Here is a 20,296-nt window from a genome sequence, read left to right on the forward strand (position 1 = left end):
TTCATTCGCGTTATGTCACGGCTCATGTCAAATCACTATACATTCAACGCACATCTCCGGCGTATCGGGATCGTGGAGAACGGGCTCTGCACCTGTGGCGACGGTTATCAGGACATCGAGCATGTCGTGTGGTCGTGCGTAGAGTATCGTGACGCCAGGTCGAAGCTACTGGAATCCCTCAGGGCCCGAGGTAGACCGCCTGAGGTGCCGGTTCGGGATGTGTTGGCGAGTCGGGATAGTTCATATATGCTTCTCATATACCAGTACCTCAAACACATTGATATACAAGTGTAATGTGTTATTCCTCGCTCAGAAAATATAATCTCCACCTACAGGTTCGACACTAACATCCGCCCGATTCTCTCGATCCCCGTCCCTGTTCACCATCTTCATTGGAATTAACAAGATCTTTTTTTTTGTCACAAACTTTTTCGTTCCCCTTTCCCTGTTTTTTCACCATCTCGATGGCAACTAATTAGATCTCTGTCGTTTTCAAACATTTTGTTCCCACACCCCTTTTTTACCCCGTTTCCCACAATATTTACTTCTTTTTTTCATTCTCTTCCGTAACATCACCATCACCGGAAGACCGCTCCAGTCAATGACCAGCATGCGGGCCACCCGCCGGGCCTTCGTAGCCTGGGGGTGTTTCCCGCGGACCCTCACGGACCGAAGAATGCGGCCAACATAGAAAATTACCATCGCCATCTGGAATCATCTCATCCTAAATTCAATTCACCGGCCACTACCGATCGCCAGATACTATATTACATAATGATACTACTCTAGTTTTAAGTTAGACGATAATTAAGATTAGTAAATACCCTTGGCATCTTAGAGCTTAAGCAGTGTGCCTTAATATTATATTATATTATTGAATAAAAAAAAAAAAACACCGAAAGAAGAAGAAAACACAAAACGAACAAGGCGTGCTTTGTTCTATTTCGTACACGTTATGTAGTGATGTCATTAATAATAATAATAATAATAATAATAATAATAATAATAATAATAATAATAATAATAATAATAATAATAATAATAATAATAATAATAATAATAATAATAATAATAATAATAATAATAATAATAATAATAATAATAATAATAATAATAATAATAATAATAATCATAATAATAATAATAATCCTACTTCATGTTTTATGCTGCTGATTCATGCTGTTTAGCTTAACTGACATATGCAGAAGTAACAGAAACGCGTGTTCGCTGTTAGATTTCGTTTAATTGGTTTAATCGAAATATAGCATGAGATAGTAAGTATAGGTTTAACTACGTTCAAAACTGTTCCAATTTGTAGGTCATATTTATTGGTAGCAAACGAACCAACTTCGGCTATTCCGTTTATCTGAATCCGGTTTCGCAAGAATTGGAAATAGTGATTGAAAACTGCAAAAAGGATCTCACTCACTTTTCTTGGAGATGGCCAAATCGATTTTCACAAACTTATTCTTTAATTTGTTGTGGATACTACTTTCGATTCCGGAACTACAGGTTAAACAGGATTTGTAGAGTTTGTGAGATTAGGTCCGAACAAATTTTCCTATTTCTATTCAAGAAATAGTTGTTTTTGCGAATTTCACGGTTATATTTATGATGTAATGAATAATATGAGAAAGGCATCATTACACCACTAGGTGGATTAAAATAGGTTTTAAAACGAATTGTCACTGGCGATGAGAAAGGGTTGTCTACAATAACATCAAGTGAAAACAATTAAGTTAACGATAGGACGATGTTATGTATCATTTGTATGCATGTAATTAGTGGATATAAAAGTTTTATGTCTGTTGGACCTTTCAAACAAGTCTAAGTATGTTGAAATCAGTCTAATCATCTTCGAAAAAAAAATTAAAAATCTGTAATTTTGATTCAATCCTGACAAAAAAAAATTAAATTAAAATTCAATCACAGCTTTTGGAAGATGCTAAACATATCTGCGCTGAATATCACTACCATAAGAAAAAAAAGTGGAGATGTTCTACTTACTAAGCTACTCTGGTGGACGTGGGAACAGATTGGTATCGTTGGTAGTGATGAAAAAAAAGCATAGTAGACACAAAACTAAAAAAAAATAAAAAATCTATGCAAAAAATAATGACTGGAGTTAGTTTAAAAGTCCGCTTCTTGACTTACGACTAAACGGAAGAATTAGATAGAGGATATAATTATGAAATGAGAATTGAATTTGGTGAAAAGTCAAAATCGTATTGATCGTATTGACATCCGATAGGGAATGCATAACTTTTCTGTTCGCAATAAACAAACTCAATTTTCTCAACACCTTTATATGTATAAGCCTCCTAATTGTAGCGCTAAGTGTTCTTCTAAGCTCATAATCACGCTAGTACAGAGTAGAAATTGTCAGGTGCCGATCGAGAAATTTGAGGGATTCGTTAACTAACTTTGTGTTGCTCCAGGATACGCAAGAAAAATTTTTGGTAAAACAATCGAATGATGCCGGTCAAGCAAAACGTGTTACAATCAAACAATCAATATTCTGCCCTGAAACAAACGTGCTCGCAGCCAAGTAACTGAAGGCAAATTGTGCAAATATCGTGAAGCAAATCATCTGAACATCACCAAACAATTCAAAACAATCCATCAATTCGTTTCTGTTGTTACAGCAAAGTTATCGTTCGTGCCGGTGAAATCCGATCCACACTCCGTTTTATTCAGGTTCCCAACACAATTGAATAAACAATTTCCGTACGCGTACGTTTTTCGCGGTTTAAGATTTTCGCACTCGCACAGCTCAACGGAACTCTCAAAACTGACTGACCGGATATGAACCGGATCCTTCGTGTTTTCGAAGTTACGGTCTGACATGAACTGATTCTATATTTGGTACGTCGCGTCGTAGATGCTGAGGTTCACATCGACGGACCGGCCCCGTACGAATGGAAATCGAATCAATATGCACTGATTGCTCCCCGTCCCTGGAGTGATTTGATGGGAAAGTGGCATGCAAATCAATAAAATACCATCACTTCCTCTTTTCATTGAACAGAGTGTTGTTCACAGTTCCCTGAATGGAAAGTAGAATACACTAAATTCAACTGCTGGGAACTAGATTCATTTGAGTGGAAGGTTGGAGGGTTTTATAGGAAATATGTATGAGCATTTATACTTTTCTCTTGAGAACAGTACCATGGACTTTACGTGAATCTAGGGTAATTTTTCTAACAACATTTGTTTTAGCTTGGATGTCTGTTCTGTGTGAGTTTACTTCCCCGATATTATTTTGAACCTTCCGAACCAAATAATAACAGATAAGATTCAATCATTCCTGGTGAATGCTGGAAAGTCGAAAAGAAAAAAATAACATACTATACAAACACTAGTCCATTTTATAAGATTTTGATTTATATTGAAGAAACATGTAAAGTTATTACATTCACTTTCTTGGTTTAAATAAAGAGTGATTTTTTGCTGATATCTTTTTGGCAACACTGTTCTTAACAGATCACGCGTGAATCGTTTCTTGTTTTATTGTCAAATTAGTTCGATAGGACCATTTGAAGCGAAGACGCGGCCTACATTTGCGAGAAATCATCTTCAAACTTCAAATTATATTGATCGTTCTTACGATTCCAATAAAGATTTCAACCATTTTTTCGAATTTTTGAAAATCGATTCTCTTAAAAAATCACCCTTCATAGGCATTGGACTTGATAAAAAATTACTTATTGTTCTGTGATGCAAAATAAACCCAAGTTGTCACTTCAGGGTGATGATGGTACTACTTTCCCGCTTCCACCAGGGGAAGTTGTGCAGGTGCGAGGAATGATCAAGTGCATTGTCCTCGTGTGCTATAAATATATATACGCAATGAACTATGAAGGAATTAATATCTTGAACATCTGACAAACAAAAGCAGTAGACTTGCTGTGCACGTGTTAATGTCATCTACAGTCAGTGCAAAGAGACTGCAATGAATACTTCCTCCCGGTCATTCCGGTCTTTTGTATGACAATCATTCTGTTTTTCTTAAGTTGAGGTAGAATTACTTACTATGGATGATAAAATCAAGCATATCGTGCAGTCTCGTATAACAACGTATTATTGATTAAGTTGACAATTCAAGGAAGTATGATGCTTATAGGAGAGTTTTTTTTAGATGACAGTATACACCAGAAACCCCCGTTCACGAACTAAACGGGAATTCGTAAATCTAGTTAGTTCGTAAAAAAAAAGTTTATGTTATTTGGAATTTACTTTATAAAAAAAGTTTACGTTTTTTGTAATTACCTTTGTGAAAAAGAAGTGTGCAGTGATTTTTAAAAATCTTATCATATGAGTATTTTCGGAACGGATTTGATTAGTACGAGCAGAAAAGTCTCGATCTGAAATCCAAGATGGCGACTTCCGGTTTACTGACATACATTGAAAACACATACAATATAAGGATAAGGGATTTCAAAAAGTATCTATATACCGGAAGTCACCATATAGAATTTCGAAAAGAGCTCAAACATCGTTTTCTGATAATTAATCCGTTCTAAAATCACCCTTATTAAAAGGATTTTCAAGGAATATCGCTTAATCGGAAGTCGCCATGTTGAATTTCGAAACGACCCAAAACATAATTTTCTGGCACCTGCTAATAAAATCCGTTCCCAAAATACAAGTGTTGTTGGTTTTCAGGGAATTTCGAAAAATTGGTTTTTTCGATCTGAAATCCAAGATGGCGGGATTTCAGAAAATACCCATCTTGTAGTGGTTTCCATGGAATATCAATGACCCGGAAATCGTTTTCATTTCATGCAAAAACCTTTTTTAAAGAAGTAGGCTTGTCAAAAAATTACGTTATTTGGGTTTTAGTCCGTAAAAAATTTACATTATTTGTGATTTGGTTCGTAAAAAGAGGTACGTAAAAAGAGATAACGTAAAAAAGTGTATGTAAACGGAGGTTTGGGTGTAAATCTAACTTCAATAGTGCCGTACCCAATCCGTTCCGAAAATGTCCATATTTAAGGAATATCAATAATCCGGAATTCGCCATCTTGGATTTCGAAACGACCTCTTACATGGTTTTCCGATACCTACACATCAAATCTACTCCGAAAATATCCATATTTGTACACTAAGCCAAAATCTCCCATTGGATTTACGTAAAAAATCACATACTTTTTGAAAATTGCCGTTCACATTGTATTCATATACATCATGATTACTTTTATCTGTACAGCACTTGCGCCTAATGTGTGAAGCATGTAAGCAGATTTCAGTTCATGTTCACAAAACACATATAAATTACGTGATTGCAAGAAATAAAAAAAATGTTCGAATTAAAAAGGGCGACAAGCAACGTAGAGGAGAGTGAGCGCAGATTTAGGATTGCAAATTGCTTACATGAGTTTTTGCGCGTAATTTTATACGAGTTATCAAAGAACATTATGAAAAAATTTATGCTTAACATTTTTTAGAATGCGGAATAGGCTAAACTGCGAACAGTCGGACAACAGCGACTTTTTCTTCTCATATAGGCAACGGAACGCAACTTTCATATGGACGCAACAGTGCGCCAGTAATAATTATAACCAGTGTTGGTGATTGCCGATAATTTGACAGAAGCTGCTCGATATTTATCTATATTGTAAACAACCTTTTCAATCCGGTAGAAGATGCTACAAGAACTCGTGTCTTTCAATGCATGAACCGTGAGAAAATTTTTCAACATTTCTTCGCTCCACTTCATACTCTGAGTATTTCAAGGCCCATAAAAATTACAGTCTGATAATGATAGGTGCTGTGTGGAATTTACTAAGAGAGAATCGCAAGTTGACAATTATCGCAGAAAATCGAATCGATGATTCGACTTGATGATTCTCATACAAGGTTGCCATATTTCAAAACACTTGTGTGGAGCATTCGCAGACATTTTCATAGACACAACTTATACAAAGGTTATATGCACATAGTAAGAATAAGCGCTAATAGTAAAATGATTCTATTGCAATTGTCCACTGCCCATACAGAATCGGAACGCGAAACGAGAATAAGCGACCGTTCGTTGCTGCATAGAGAATCCTCACAGCAGCGAGCTAGAATTCACTCCGGCACTGTTGTATATTCTATGTTAAATTAACCATGCCGGTTTTTTGATGCTGCGATGATATCCGTCTCTTTTTGAGGGCACTGATTGAATCGTGTGAAGAATTGCAAGTGAGCGTTCTTTGATACGATAAAAGCCGTCCTTGATTATAACTATTAATTTGGCTTACATATTTGTTGTTATAAAAATAAAAACAAAACGCTTTCATTTGCAATGTATGTCTCACATAAAGGAAACGTAAAATAATTCATTTAATAAATAATTATTAAATAAATTATTAATTAAATAGATTAGCTAAATAATTTTTGTTTTGAGTGTAAGGTTTTTCAAGGAATATCAATAAACCGGAAGTCGCCGTCTTGGATTTCCAAAAAAAAAATTCAAACATCATTTTCCAGAATCTACTCTCTCAATTGTAGGGACGTTATCTCAAAAACCTAATTTAGCCACTTAAACCACTATAACTATTTCATATTTCTGCTCAATTTGCCTTGCTCCACACTGGGAATTGATTCACATTTGTTGGAAATCAAACTAGTATTCAAAAACCCGCTAAAATCACTTCTGATATGCAATGTTGTTTGAATATCAAAAATGCAACGAACGCCAATGGTTATCGTTCGCTTCCCATCGCCTTCGTTCGATAATAGCTCTGATATTTGGACTTCAGGTGCAAACGAAGCTCGCATGAATTTGTTATTCGCATCGAACATACCCTCGAATGACTTAACGCGAATGTGGAACGAATATTCATGCAGCGATCATCGTCAAAACCTAATTCGCGATGATTGTTCGTGCTGTCTTTGAAACAAGGAAATTAAAACGTTCTCCTCTGTATTAGTACCATAGTCTTATGTGCGTGTGATGAATCATATGCCAACACTCCCCCATTGCTGTTACCTCACGAGATATGATGAATTTATTAGATGAAGAATGCTTTGCGAAGAATGGAATCCAACGATCATCACAGTGACGCTATTCGAATCAATTCGAAGAGTGAAGTAAATGAACGAATATCAAACGAATGTATAAAACGAACATGCACGATGTATACCAGCAGCGAAGAATATATTAGTAGAATCGGGTTCTCTACGATTATTGCTCATTAATTCTCACCCTTCTCTCTCTTTCGTGCAGTGAATAGTTCAACGTTATTCGAGACGGGAGTGAGTAATAATATGTGCACCGAAGATGGATGAATGAATTAGTTACACGAAGAATATGTGCAACATTGCTAATATGTTCACTAGTCTGCTCCTAATTCTCTATCAAAGGCTTTTTATTCATCCTATCGTTGGTCCTTCATTCATCATATAGACTGTCAGGTTCAAAATGTCAGAATTCTTCTTACAAAAGGGCCTAATGCCAACTAAGAGACAACACACGATATTTTTTTTCATATTCATATGAGAAAACTTGGCAACCTTGCGATACGAAATGAGATGAGAACAAAAATCAATCAAGTGAATTTAGTGCAAGTTTTTGTCTGGTATTTTTTAAGACATTTATGGCTTTTCGGTTAATTTTAAAAGTCTTTAATCGTTGATTAAACAAGTGGAAAGTAAACATTACTCACTATTAAGTCATCCAACATTCATTTGTGATTTAATTTTGTGAAATAGTGATCATGCTTTGGAACGAATCGATTAGTAAATATTCAGAAACATGACGAACTGTAAAACTTGAGACGAAAGTGTTTCCTAAATTGAGAAATGAGTTTATTTTGAATTAGAAAAAACGATCGCTGAAGGCTTTAAACCCGTTTATCTAATGGGAAAGTGTGGCAAAAACTATAATACACGTTTTAAAACATTTCACAGTTTGGTTTAGGTACGTTGAAAGATGATGTTGAAAGTTATGAGACGGAAATGGGAGCTCAGATGAAATAGGGAGCCGTTACCCTAGTAAGCCGGAAATTATTTTCATTGTATACAGAAACCTCTTTTTACGAAGTTAGTTCGTAAAAAAAATTACGTTACGTAATGTGCAACTTTAACCTTCAATGGTTTTTCACCGGGGTGTTTTTTGAAAAAGTGTTACGTAAAACACCCCGGTGAAAGACCATAGAAGGTCAAAGTCGGGTTTAATTAAACGTCTTAAAAAGCTTACGTAAAAAGAGGTAACGTAAAAAAAGTGTTCGTAAGCAGAGGGTACAAACGATTTTTTTCTGTTTTCTTTCAATATCAAGAATCAATAAAATTTTCTGAAGAATACCACAATATTACAAATGAGAATATGAGTGATATGAGGATTTCAAAAGTTAAAAAAAAATCATCCCCTAAGCCATCAAAAGTTCCAAAATACCATCCTTGTTGGTAGTCCATCTTTTCGTCTCTATCGTATTAATCTCACCACTCGTGGTCACCGTGGAAACTGAAACAAACTGTGGTAACTTCCTATAAATAGTTTTCTGGTTTGTAATAGTTTGCCCAGAGATGAGAAACGAGAGCTGTCATGTCATGTTTATGGTGGAAAGCCCAGGCGAAAGCTAGTTATCTGAGTAGAATCTGGCTTGAACAAAGACAAAGTTTCGGGCGATGAAAACATACGTTGCGATGACTACCGAGTAAAACTTAGACCAATATTTTCGTTTAACTCGGTTCGATTATTTTGCAACTGTCACAGTAGTGATTAAGTATGTAAACTTGAGGCTGATAAAATATCGTATATTTCTAGTTTCATCAAATCGCTAGGTCAAAAAAGAGGTTTTTATGTACCTAAGCAAATGATTTCAATCACTTTGAATTTGATTCATCGAGCGAATTTTTTTATATCATTTATTTATACCCGGCTTTAACCTAGTCGCGGTCGTTCACCGGGTATTGAGCGAATCAATTTTACACAGTAAATTAACATGTTGGAAATCTTGTGCACCCATCCGATGAACAGTTCAAAAGGACTTTTTATAACTCAATCTGACGACTGCCCTCGACTAACAGTACAAACTGACGAGTGTATTTTTCCTCACGGAACCTAGCTTCGAAATACACCCCCAAAAATGCGTGTTCCGCTTGAAGGCTCTTGGGTGAAAGCATCACATCTATCTTGTCACTGATTCGGTTGCTTTCTGTACTACTTGTTTCCAGCAAGCCTAATGAACAGGAAAAAAATGCTTCCATCGATTCGAACTGCGTGAGCCAACGAGGATATCGCTTTCTTTTGGTCCCCATATAAAATAACGATGGGACGGATCGATACCGAAAAGCTGTCGAAAGACGCTTTCCCTTCGTCAGTTCGAGATTTCGGAATGGAATATAAACTAAGCAAATAAGACTACACTGGGTGACTTCAATTACACACTGCCCTCGCTTTTCCGGTCCTGAATCTGACGTTGGTGGATAAGATATGTTTTTTTATTGCTCATTCAAGAATTCCCCATCCAAAAGAAGGTACAACTGGACGGGAACTGTGCTAGTGATGGCTTCCGAACTTGTCCTAATGGAACACTAAACATAGGGAAAATAGTAAAAATGGTGAGTGATTCGATCGACCGGCGAACCTACCATAAACCGACAGAGTCTTGCGTCTGTCATAAGAGGTGCTCCCCGCGGTGCATAGGCCAAACGTTTCCGACCAGACCAATGTGCAAAACAAAACTTGATACCTATGTTCTCTTTCAATTCCGTTACCGAAAGGGGCGAATAAATAAGTACCCATCGCCATAATCGGATAAGTGTCCCGTGTCTCCCGGAGGGTGGTAGACTATTCAGGCAAACATCAAGGGTGTGATTTCTGCCATCGGTCTCCGTCAGTTACACCATCTGACCGACCGACCGACAGACAGGAATCGGTTGGCGTTGGTTATGGGTGTGGACTGTACGGAAATCGAGACCCCGAGCCCTGTTGAGGTATAAGCACTGGACACGCATGTTCACCAAATGCAGCAATGGTTTGAATAGACTATACAGTCTATCGGGAACGAAAACACAAATTAGTCACGGGGCTCTGCACGATTATGTGTTTTTTTTTGGGAAAGGTTGATATTTTTAGTAGTTTCAACAGCTCTGTTAGTGTGAAATATAAACGATACTTGCCAAATTCATGTTCTGGATTAATGCTTTTCCATTATCTCTTGAACGTAACAGATAATTCGAATTAAAGCAGCCGATAAATATGCAAAAAAAATGTGGGAGAATAATGTCAGAGATATAACTGGGTGACATGAACACTTTTTTTAAACTTTCAAAAAACGAAACTGGATCTAATAAGTAGACTATAAGGAGTGTATCGAAAATGAGCTATCCACATACATTTGTGTTGTACGCATGGATTTGTGATGATTTTTTATGCTCAGATCACAGCATACTGTGCGTTTGGCTATCAGCTTTCGTTTGTTTATTTGTTTGTGCGGATGAAATTCTTCGTTTTCAAAATGTCGCGTATTGAAAAGGAAGTGAAAATTAAGGTTCTGAACACATGGCTAAGTGAGAAGGGTATTACTATGCAAAAAATGTCGAAGCGGTTTGGAATTCATCATGCCAGGGTTAAAACCATCATTAATAAGTTTGGGGAACACTATTTTTTGGATGAGTTACCAGGAAGAGGCAGAAAACCCGGTTCTTACAACCCGAAACTGGACCAGAAAGTGGTATCTCTAATCATGAAGAACAAATCAATGTCAATACGTGATTAGGCAAAAGCAGGAACGAGTGTCGGTATGATCCAGCATATCAAGAGGCGAAATCACTTAAATAACTACAAGAAGCAGAAAATTTCGAAACGAAGTGTAGAACAGAAGAAGCGAGCAGCAACAAGGGCCCGGAAATTGTATTCGCATCTTTTGCAGTGTCCGGATGCATGCGTTTCGATGAACGATCAGACTAATGTAAAGGAGGACTCCAAAAACCTTCCAGATCTACAATACTTTACTGTCGTCGTTGGGGAGGATGTGAGCGATACGGACAGGTCGATTCAAGTGGAGAAATTCGGTCGAAAGGTACTGGAATGGCAAGCAATATGTTCCTGTGGTTTGAAGTCAACCATTTTTTACACTACCGGAACTATAAATGCAGAAATCTATCGATCTGAGTGTCTCCAGAAGAGATTGCTGCCTTTATATAAGAAGTATAGTACTCCTCCACTGTTTGGGCCGGATTTAGCGTCGGCTCACTATGCCAAACCACTCTCAATTGGCTTGCGGAAAAGGGTATAAATTTCGTTGAGAAAAATATCAATCCACCAAATTTCCCTCAGCTTCGACCCATCGAACGTTACTGGGCAATCGTGAAGAGGGTCTTCAAGAAGACTGCTAAGGCAGCTGGGAGCTGCAGGAGTTCAAACAAATTTGGGCTAAAGCGTCCAAAAAATGCGAAGCAACACTTGGCCGGAACTTGATGAAGAGCGTTCGATCAAAAGTTCGAAAATTCGTGAAGGAATAACTTAAATTTCATCCGGTTTTCATTATGCTCAAGTTTACCCTCGTACAATAAAGGATCAATTTTTAGATTGAATACAATATCGTTTTTTTATCATAATCTGAAAGAAAAATTTGTGGATAGCTTATTTTTGATACACTCCTTAATTGTGTGAATTTTCATCATCATCATTTTTTTTTTTTTTTCATAAATACGTTTATTTCATAGGCAATATACATAAGTTTTTCTTCGCCGTGGCATCCACAATACATAGTAGTTTAAACCTAATACATTTCGAATATCATATTAGTATGTTGGTACTCATTAGTTAATCTAAACACTGTTTTTATCAAGCGAGTTGCTATTTTAAATTACATTAAATAAAATACATTTATTTTGTACATGATCTTATAACTATTTCAGGATTGTTTGTATCAGTTCACCACTTATATTCAATATCCTATAGTTGGCTATTGGTTGAACTCATGGAAGAGAAAACAGTTTAACATAAAATAAAATTTAAATTGGAACTCCAATGGATTTAATGAAATGATAAAGAAGATTCATGTATGGAAGGTCACGACAAGCAAGAATGTCGCGAACTGGGACATTGGATAGTCTACCTTGGGTACGCAAGGAATTTATTAGTTGAGATCTGACATCACGAAACTCCACGCATGTCCAAACAACATGGTCAATATCGCGGTAACCTTCGCCGCAAGCACAATGATTAGTCTCGGAAAGTCCAATTCGAAGGAGATGTGCATCTAACGTGTAGTGATTGGACATGAGTCTGGACATCACACGAATGAAATCTCTACTCACATCCAGTCCCCTGAACCATGCCTTTGTCGATATTTTAGGAATAATTGAGTGCATCCACCGACCCAGATCATCTTTATCCCAAGAAGCTTGCCAGCTGGCAAGTGTTCTTTGGCGAGACGCGCTATAGAATTCGTTGAAAGCAATCGGTCTCTCATAAATTTCACCCTCAATAGCACCACGTTTGGCTAAAATATCGGCTCTTTCATTGCCTGGAATGGAGCAATGAGCCGGAACCCAAACTATTGTGATTAGATAATTATTATTCAATATGTCGTTCAGACACTGTTTTATTTTACCCAAGAAAAACGGTTCATTTTTGCCAGCAGCGTTTGAGCGAATGGCTTCAATTGCACTCAGACTATCTGTGAAGAGGAAATAATGGTTTGGAGATAATGTGACGATTACATTCAAGCTATAATGAACTGCTGCTAACTCTGCTATATAAACAGATGCAGGTTCTTGAAGCTTGAATGAGGCCGAAACATTATTGTTGAACATACCAAACCCTGTCGCTTCTTCCATTCGCGATCCGTCCGTGTAAAACATTTTCTCAGAGTTAATATGCCTGAACTTACTTGAAAATATTTTTGGGATTTCCATAGAGCGTAGGTGGTCCGGGATTCCACGCACTTCGCGCTGCATGGATGTGTCGAAAAATAAAGTTGAGTCAGGTACATTTAGGAGGCTGACACGGATAGGAATATATCTTGAAGGGTTGATTTCCTGTGACATATGGTTAAAATATACTGTCATGAATTTTGTTTGAGATCGAAGCTCGACTAGTCGTTCGAAATTATTAATTACCATTCAGCACCTCACATCTTATTAGCAGGCGTGATGAAAGCTCCCAAAATCGATCTTTTAATGGAAGAACTCCCGCCAGAACTTCAAGACTCATTGTATGTGTCGAATGCATGCACCCTAAAGCAATTCGCAAACAACGATACTGAATTCGCTCCAGTTTGATAATATGAGAGTTTGCAGCGGAACGAAAGCAAACGCATCCATATTCCATCACTGAAAGTATCGTTGTCTGATACAATTTTATTAGATCTTGCGGATGAGCACCCCACCAAGACCCTGTTATTGTTCGAAGAAAATTTACTCTTTGTTGGCATTTCGTTATCAGATACCTAATGTGTCCTCCCCACGTGCATTTGGAATCAAACCACACCCCGAGGTATTTGAAAGTCAAAACCTGTTCGATTATTCTTCCCATCATATGAAGCTGAAGTTGCGCGGGATCATGCTTTTTTGAAAAGACGACCAGCTCTGTTTTCTCCGCAGAGAATTCGATACCAAGATGAACAGCCCAAACGGACAATTTATCTAAGGTATCTTGCAATGGTTTTTGCAGATCAATAGCTTTGGATCCAGTAACTGAAACCACGCCATCATCTGCCAATTGTCTTAGTGTACATGGGGTTACTAGACAGCTGTCAATGTCATTCACGTAAAAATTATAGAGGAGCGGACTGAGGCATGAGCCTTGCGGGAGACCCATGTAGCTAATTCTGGTTGTTGCCAAATCGCCATGTGAAAAATGCATGCGTTTCTCTGACAAAAGGTTGTGCAAATAATTATTTATAACCGCTGGGAGTCCATGTTGGTGGAGCTTGTCTGAAAGAACATCAATGGAAACTGAATCAAATGCTCCTTTAATGTCTAAAAATACAGATGCCATTTGTTGCTTTTGAGCGAAGGCAATTTGGATGTCAGACGAAAGTAATGCAAGGCAATCATTCGTCCCTTTATTTCTACGGAAGCCAAACTGAGTATCTGACAACAAACCGTTCGTCTCGACCCAAGTGTCGAGACGTCGTAGAATAATTTTTTCGAACAATTTTCTGATGCAGGACAACATCGCAATGGGTCTATATGAGTTGTGATTGGAAGCTGGTTTCCCCGGCTTTTGAATGGCGATAACTTTCACTTGTCTCCAGTCAGGTGGAACAATATTTTGCTCAAGAAACTTGTTGAACAATTCCAACAAACGTCTTTTTGCGAGGTCGGGCAGATTCTTCACCAAGTTGAATTTAATTCTGTCCAATCCAGGAGCGTTATTGTTACAAGACATGAGTGCTATGGAAAATTCCATCATTGAAAAGGGGCTATCAATGGAATCATCATTTGAAGAAGACTCCCTAACAATGCTATGCGTAGGAACGGAATCTGGACAAACTTTCCTCGCAAAATCAAATATCCATCGATTCGAGTACTCCTCACTCTCATTTCCTACGTTACGATTCCTCATTCGTCTGGCCGTATTCCAAAGAGTGCTCATTGAGGTTTCTCTTGACAAACCTTCCACAAAATGTCTCCAATAGCTGCATTTCTTAACCCGAAGTATGTTCTTGTACTTGGTTTCTAAAACCAAGAATTTTTCAAAATTCTGAGGAGTTCCTCCTCCTCGTTTTAAAAACGTCTTGAAAGCATTTTGTTTCGCGTGTTTAGCATCTGAGCACTCTTTGTCCCACCAAGGATTTGGAGGTCTTCTGTTAGACGATGGACCAAGAAATCGTTTGGTTTGGGCTTGTTCTGCGGCCTCCAGAATCGAACAAACGAGGAAGTCATATTCTTCAAGTGGGGGAAGCTCTTCCATTGAAGTTAAGACACTTGAAATATTACTTTGGTATTTAATCCAGTCAATATTTTTTGTCAAATCATATGGAATATTAACTGAATTAGCAATGCCTTTGTTACTGCTAATTGAGATGATGATTGGTAAATGATCGCTACCATGTAAATCAGGAAATACTTTCCAGGTGCAATCTAGTCGAATTGAAGTCGAACAAAGAGATAAATCTAATGCACTTGGACGTGCAGGAGGTCTTGGGATCCGTGTCATGCTACCCATATTTAGTACCGTCATGCTAAAATTGTCGCAAATATTATATATTAGAGATGATCTGCTATCATTGTAAACGGAACCCCACATCATTCCGTGCGAATTGAAATCTCCTAAAATCAAACGTGGAGCAGGAAGGGCTTCGACAATTTCATTAAGCTGTCGTTGTCCAACTTGAGCTCTTGGAGGAATATATACCGAAGCAATGCAAATGTCCTTTCCTTTAATGTTTATTTGACAAGCAACAACTTCTATACTAGAAGTCGAAGGAATGTTTAATCTATAAAAGGAATAACATTTCTTAATTCCTAAAAGCACTCCACCATACGGGGAGTCTCTGTCGAGACGTATAATGTTAAAGTCATTAAAATTTAAGGCTATGTTTGATGTAAGCCATGTTTCGCACAAAGCAAATACATCACATTTTTGACTATGCAACAAAACTTTAAATGAATCAAGTTTTGGCATGATGCTTCGACAATTCCACTGCAGGACAGTGATTGAATCATTTGCGGCGGATGATAAATTATCCATCAAATGATACAAAACCTGAAAGAGCTGGCCATTGAGCTGATAACTGTTTCAAAAAAGTTCTAGCTATTGGAAGGAATGCTGTTATGATGGTCTTTAGAGGTTCAGAAATATTGAATGCAGCGAAAATCCATTCTACAATTTCCGAAAATTTCAGTAATCCTGTTGGTGAATGTGAAATGGAGCCCACTGGATTATTGTCTTTTCTTGAGCTAGTTCCTGGATTGGTTTGTGAATTTGACAAACCAGGAGGCACAGTTTTTGGTTTTAAATTTGGCTTTTTAGCTTTAACACGGGGATCTTTTTTTGAAGGTATAATTTTAGGTGTCTTTTTTGGTATTTTGTGGTTTGTTAATCTCCTCTTAACAGACCCTTGAGGAGTGACAAACGAGGTATCTTCACTATTTCCGTCAGAGTCAGATTCCTCTGGCTCCGCAAGATTTGAAAAACCGTTTTCGGTTTCCAAAGGGGAGACATGTATGACCGTTTTGAGCATTTCTGCATATGTGCGCTTAGACCGTGCTTTTAAAGAAAGCTTCATTTTGTCTTTACGCAGCTTAAATGCAGCGCACACTGAAAGATCATCATGAGGGCTTTCCCCACAATAAACACATTTTTCAACATCTTTATCGCAAAGATTATCCTTATGAGGCCCTTGACATTTGATACATTTGGACTTATTACTACAGTAAGTAGCTGTATGTCCGAATTTTTTACAGTTCGTGCAATTCATAACATGCGGTACGAAAAGCCGAACAGGAAGACGAATTTTATCGATATAGACATGGCTAGGCAATGCAGATCCGGCAAATGTTACGCGAAACGAATCTGAGGGACGATAAGACTTTTTTTCATCGACAATAGATGCTGAGTACAATTGTTTGCACTCGAGTATCTTAACTCCCTCAAGCATGGAGTTTTTAAAACGGCCAACTCCATTTTTAAGTAAATCATCTGCTGTCAGACTTGCTTCAGTCACAACACCGTCAATTTCTACCTCCTTCGATGGAATGTAAACTCGATATTCAATAGCAAATAATTTACAGGTTACAATATCGTTTGCCTGTTTCAAGTCGTTAACTACAACTCGAATTTTATCTCTATTAACCTTACAGATTTCTTTAACTTCAGAGAAATGTGATGTCAAATCCTTTGTAATTTGCATCAAGTTTAAAATCTTTTCTTTTTTTCGAAGATAGACTATCCATGGCCCAGTGGTACCCTGTGGATAATGTTTAGCCCTCGGAGTATTTAAACTTTTACTAGTATCCGGAATCGGATTCGGATGATCTTCCATGAGATCATCCATTACATTAAATTTTTTTTGTAAATTAATAATACCAAAATAAAAACTTATGTTTAGTAAAATTTCAGATATAAGAAATAAAAATAAATTAAATTAAATCTACCTTGTAGCTGATGTCTCTGTTCCTTTATCGTGAAGAACGACGTGAAGCTCTTCCAACGATTTCCAATTGGCAGTCTTTTGCTGTTTCCAATTGGCAGTCTTCTGTCGTTTACTGCTATCTCAGTTGCTCTGCCGTCGTTGTGAACACCACTGCACTTGCTGTACCTGACCCCAGGTACAGTGCTTTTGCTCTTGATGGCGATCAAATGCGATGCTTGCAGTGTAGCACCTCGCGATATATGCCGTCTCTTTTGATCCTACGCAGCGTACAAATTCTGGTACCTGGTAGATCAGCACTGGGTTGCTTTAGCACCTCTGTGCCTTTGCACCCCTTCGTCTTCGCACCTTTATGCGATGGCACCTCTGTGACTCGTCACTTCTATGCTCTCGCACCTCTGTGTCTCTACACCTCTGTGCGTATGAACGGGATGGCCTTCGTTGCTAGCTTTCCAGTCGGGAAACGCCCCGAATATTGCGTTTGCTATGGGCAGTTTAACTACCTGAAGCTTAGAATTGTCTCGGTAGCAGCCGTTAACTCACGAGCCAGTACAATCGAAACACAACCTCTTCGCTTGAATGGTTTTTACTGAATGTGATCATCATCATTTTAATCAAAAGAGAACAAACATAAAAGAAGTGATAACAATGTGTGAGAAATTTAACGGTTGTTTGGCAAAGTGATCACCAAATAGCAATTCGCAATTAATTCCTACATGCCAAATCGTACGCAATGAATCCTTCAATGTTACATCGGGTGTTCCACAAGGGAGTCATCTCGGCCCACTCCTCTTCGTTCTATTCGTTAACGATCTTTGCTGTGTATTGTCGTCATTCAGAATAATGTATGCTGATGATCTCAAACTCTATCGCATCATCACAAGTCTTTTAGATTGCTGTGCTCTACAAATGGACATTAAGAGGGGTTTAGACTGGTGTGATAGAAACGGCATGACAGTGAACATCAAGAAATGTAATTCAATAACCTTCTCACGAGCACATTCACCGATTTTATTCGATTACTCCATAATGGCGGCTACAATTAGGCAAGTTTCATCTGTTAAAGACTTAGGCATTATTCTCGATCGCAAGCTCCGCTTCATCGAACAGTTTGCCTTTGTTATTGCGAAAGCCTTTGCAGTTTTGGGACTCATTAAACGCAACACGCAAGACTTCAACGATGTGTATTGTCTAAAAACAATTTACATCGCCTTAGTACGAAGTATTTTGGAATATGGAGTTATAATTTGGGCTCCGCATCATAATGTTCACATCGACCGGATCGAAAGGGTCCAAAAGTGTTTCGTCCGATTTGCTCTTCGACGACTACCTTGGCAGAATCATCTTCAATTGCCACGTTACGAGAATCGCTGTGCTCTCATGAACCTACCAACTCTGCAAAATAGACGAGTACATCTACAAAAGATCTTCGTTTTTGATCTACTGACTGATAACATCGATTGCCCCGTGCTACTCGAAAGAATTCACTTTAACGTTCCAGGAAGATCATTGCGAAAAACGGATTTTCTTAGACGTTCATTTCATCGCACACAGTATGGTCAGAATAATCCAATGGATGTTTGTTGCCATCGTTTCAACAGCGTGTATCATCTGTTTGATTTTAATATTAGCAAAGGCATGTTTGAATCAAAAATATTATTAAGTTACCATTAGTGTTAAGTTATACAGCCAAAGTCTGTGCGAAAGGTTAACTCTAATCGAAGACAATAAAGACAATACAATACAATACAGTACGCAATGATGATTTTTAGCGAAATTTCACTACTTTGCTTCGAAGTTGGCAGCACTCTTGAAAATTATAAGGAACATGTAGACTTTGTCGCAAATAGCCATTTTGTTTTTCCAAAATTGATTATAAACGAAAAATGTTTTCCATTAGTGATTTTCCCAGAATAAATCCATAAAATAATTAGGAATTTCGTATGAAACTGTAAGATTTTTCCTTTCGTATTCAGATGACCGGAATAGCCGATGTTGGGTCGTTTGCAAGCAACAAATATGACTTACTAATCGGAACAGTTTTGAACCTAGTTAAACCACAGAGAACAAATACGAAGTAGAAATTTCAATTTGTATAAAAAAATTTAACGGTTGTTTTAAAAAACAATCACCAAGTAGTAATTCTTCTGTAGAGGCGCTTCCAGCAGCCCAGTAATCCCTTATGGGCTCTTGCGTTCGAGCTTTCATACAATGATAGTCCTTGCGTGCAAAGTCTTGCGCAACGGTGATTTTAAGGCCATCGTCCAAGTACCATGCGCGCGGGTGGTTTTAGGAAATTTTCGATAGAAATTTCGAAAAATTTGACAAAACCAAAAACATACAGACCTTTGAAATACTTTTATCTATCTACAGGGTGAAAATGACTGGAAAATTCGGAGGATTTTACGAGTCTTATCAAAAATAGCGCTGAAAAAATGAGCTTTTTTTGTAATTTTTCACAATTATTTGAAAAAATAATTCGATGGAATGAAATTTTTTTTCAAAAAAAACCTCATGCTGGCAACAAGGATCACATTCGGACACATTTTTGGAAAACCTTTTCACGCTTTTCATGGAAAATCAACGAATTTCATATAACCGATTTCGTGGAAATTTTTGAAATTCGTGGATTTTCTATGAAAAGCGTGAAAAGGTTTTCCAAAAATGTGTCCGAATGTAATCTGTGTATCCATAATAAAGTTTATTTGAAAAAAAAAGTTTATGTCATCGCTTTATTTTTCCAGATAATTGTGAAAGATCACAAAAACACTCATTTTTCAGAGCTATTTTTGATAAGACTAGGAAAATCCTTCGAATTTTCCAGCCATTTTCACCCTGTAGATAGATAAATGTATTTCAAAGGTCTGTATGTTTTTGGTTTTGGCAAATTTTTCGAAATTTTCATCGAAAATTTCCTAAAACCACCCGCGCGCATGGTACTTGGACGATGGCCTTAATGCATTTCTACTTGTATGCTTTACACAGCCTTTTTGAAAAAGTTTGTACTAGCTTGGATGTCTGTTTTCTGTGGTTAAACCTAGACATTATTCCGCGTTCTATTTCGATTAAACCAGTTAAACGAAATCTAACAAACGATGCGAACCTGCGTTTCTGTTATTTTTGCTTGTGTATGTTAAGTCAAGCTAAACAGCATGAATCAGTAGCATAAGACATGTAGTAGAATTATCTGTATTATTGTTATAATTGACATCACTACACCATCGGAACTGAGGTATTACTACACTATCGACTGTGAA

At 37.6% G+C, this 20,296-nt stretch overlaps 1 protein-coding gene across 8 annotated transcripts in view; it reads right to left on the reverse strand.

The window, feature by feature from the left end:
* Positions 1-20,296, reverse strand: part of LOC131432356 (uncharacterized protein ZK1073.1) — a 176,498-nt gene that overhangs the window by 35,714 nt on the left and 120,488 nt on the right. The window contains exon 1 of one of the 8 annotated variants that reach the window (XM_058598583.1): positions 2,684-2,807. The exons of 5 other annotated variants lie outside the window; for them this stretch is intronic. The gene's annotated coding sequence lies outside the window, so the exon portion shown is untranslated. Of the gene's footprint in view, positions 1-2,302; positions 2,322-2,643; positions 2,659-2,683; positions 2,808-20,296 lie in introns of those variants that run through there. 2 more of the 8 variants (XM_058598584.1, XM_058598588.1) reach the window with 2 other exon arrangements.

The sequence above is a fragment of the Malaya genurostris genome, chromosome 2, assembly GCF_030247185.1.
Source record: "Malaya genurostris strain Urasoe2022 chromosome 2, Malgen_1.1, whole genome shotgun sequence".
NCBI classification, from domain to species: Eukaryota; Metazoa; Arthropoda; class Insecta; order Diptera; family Culicidae; genus Malaya; species Malaya genurostris.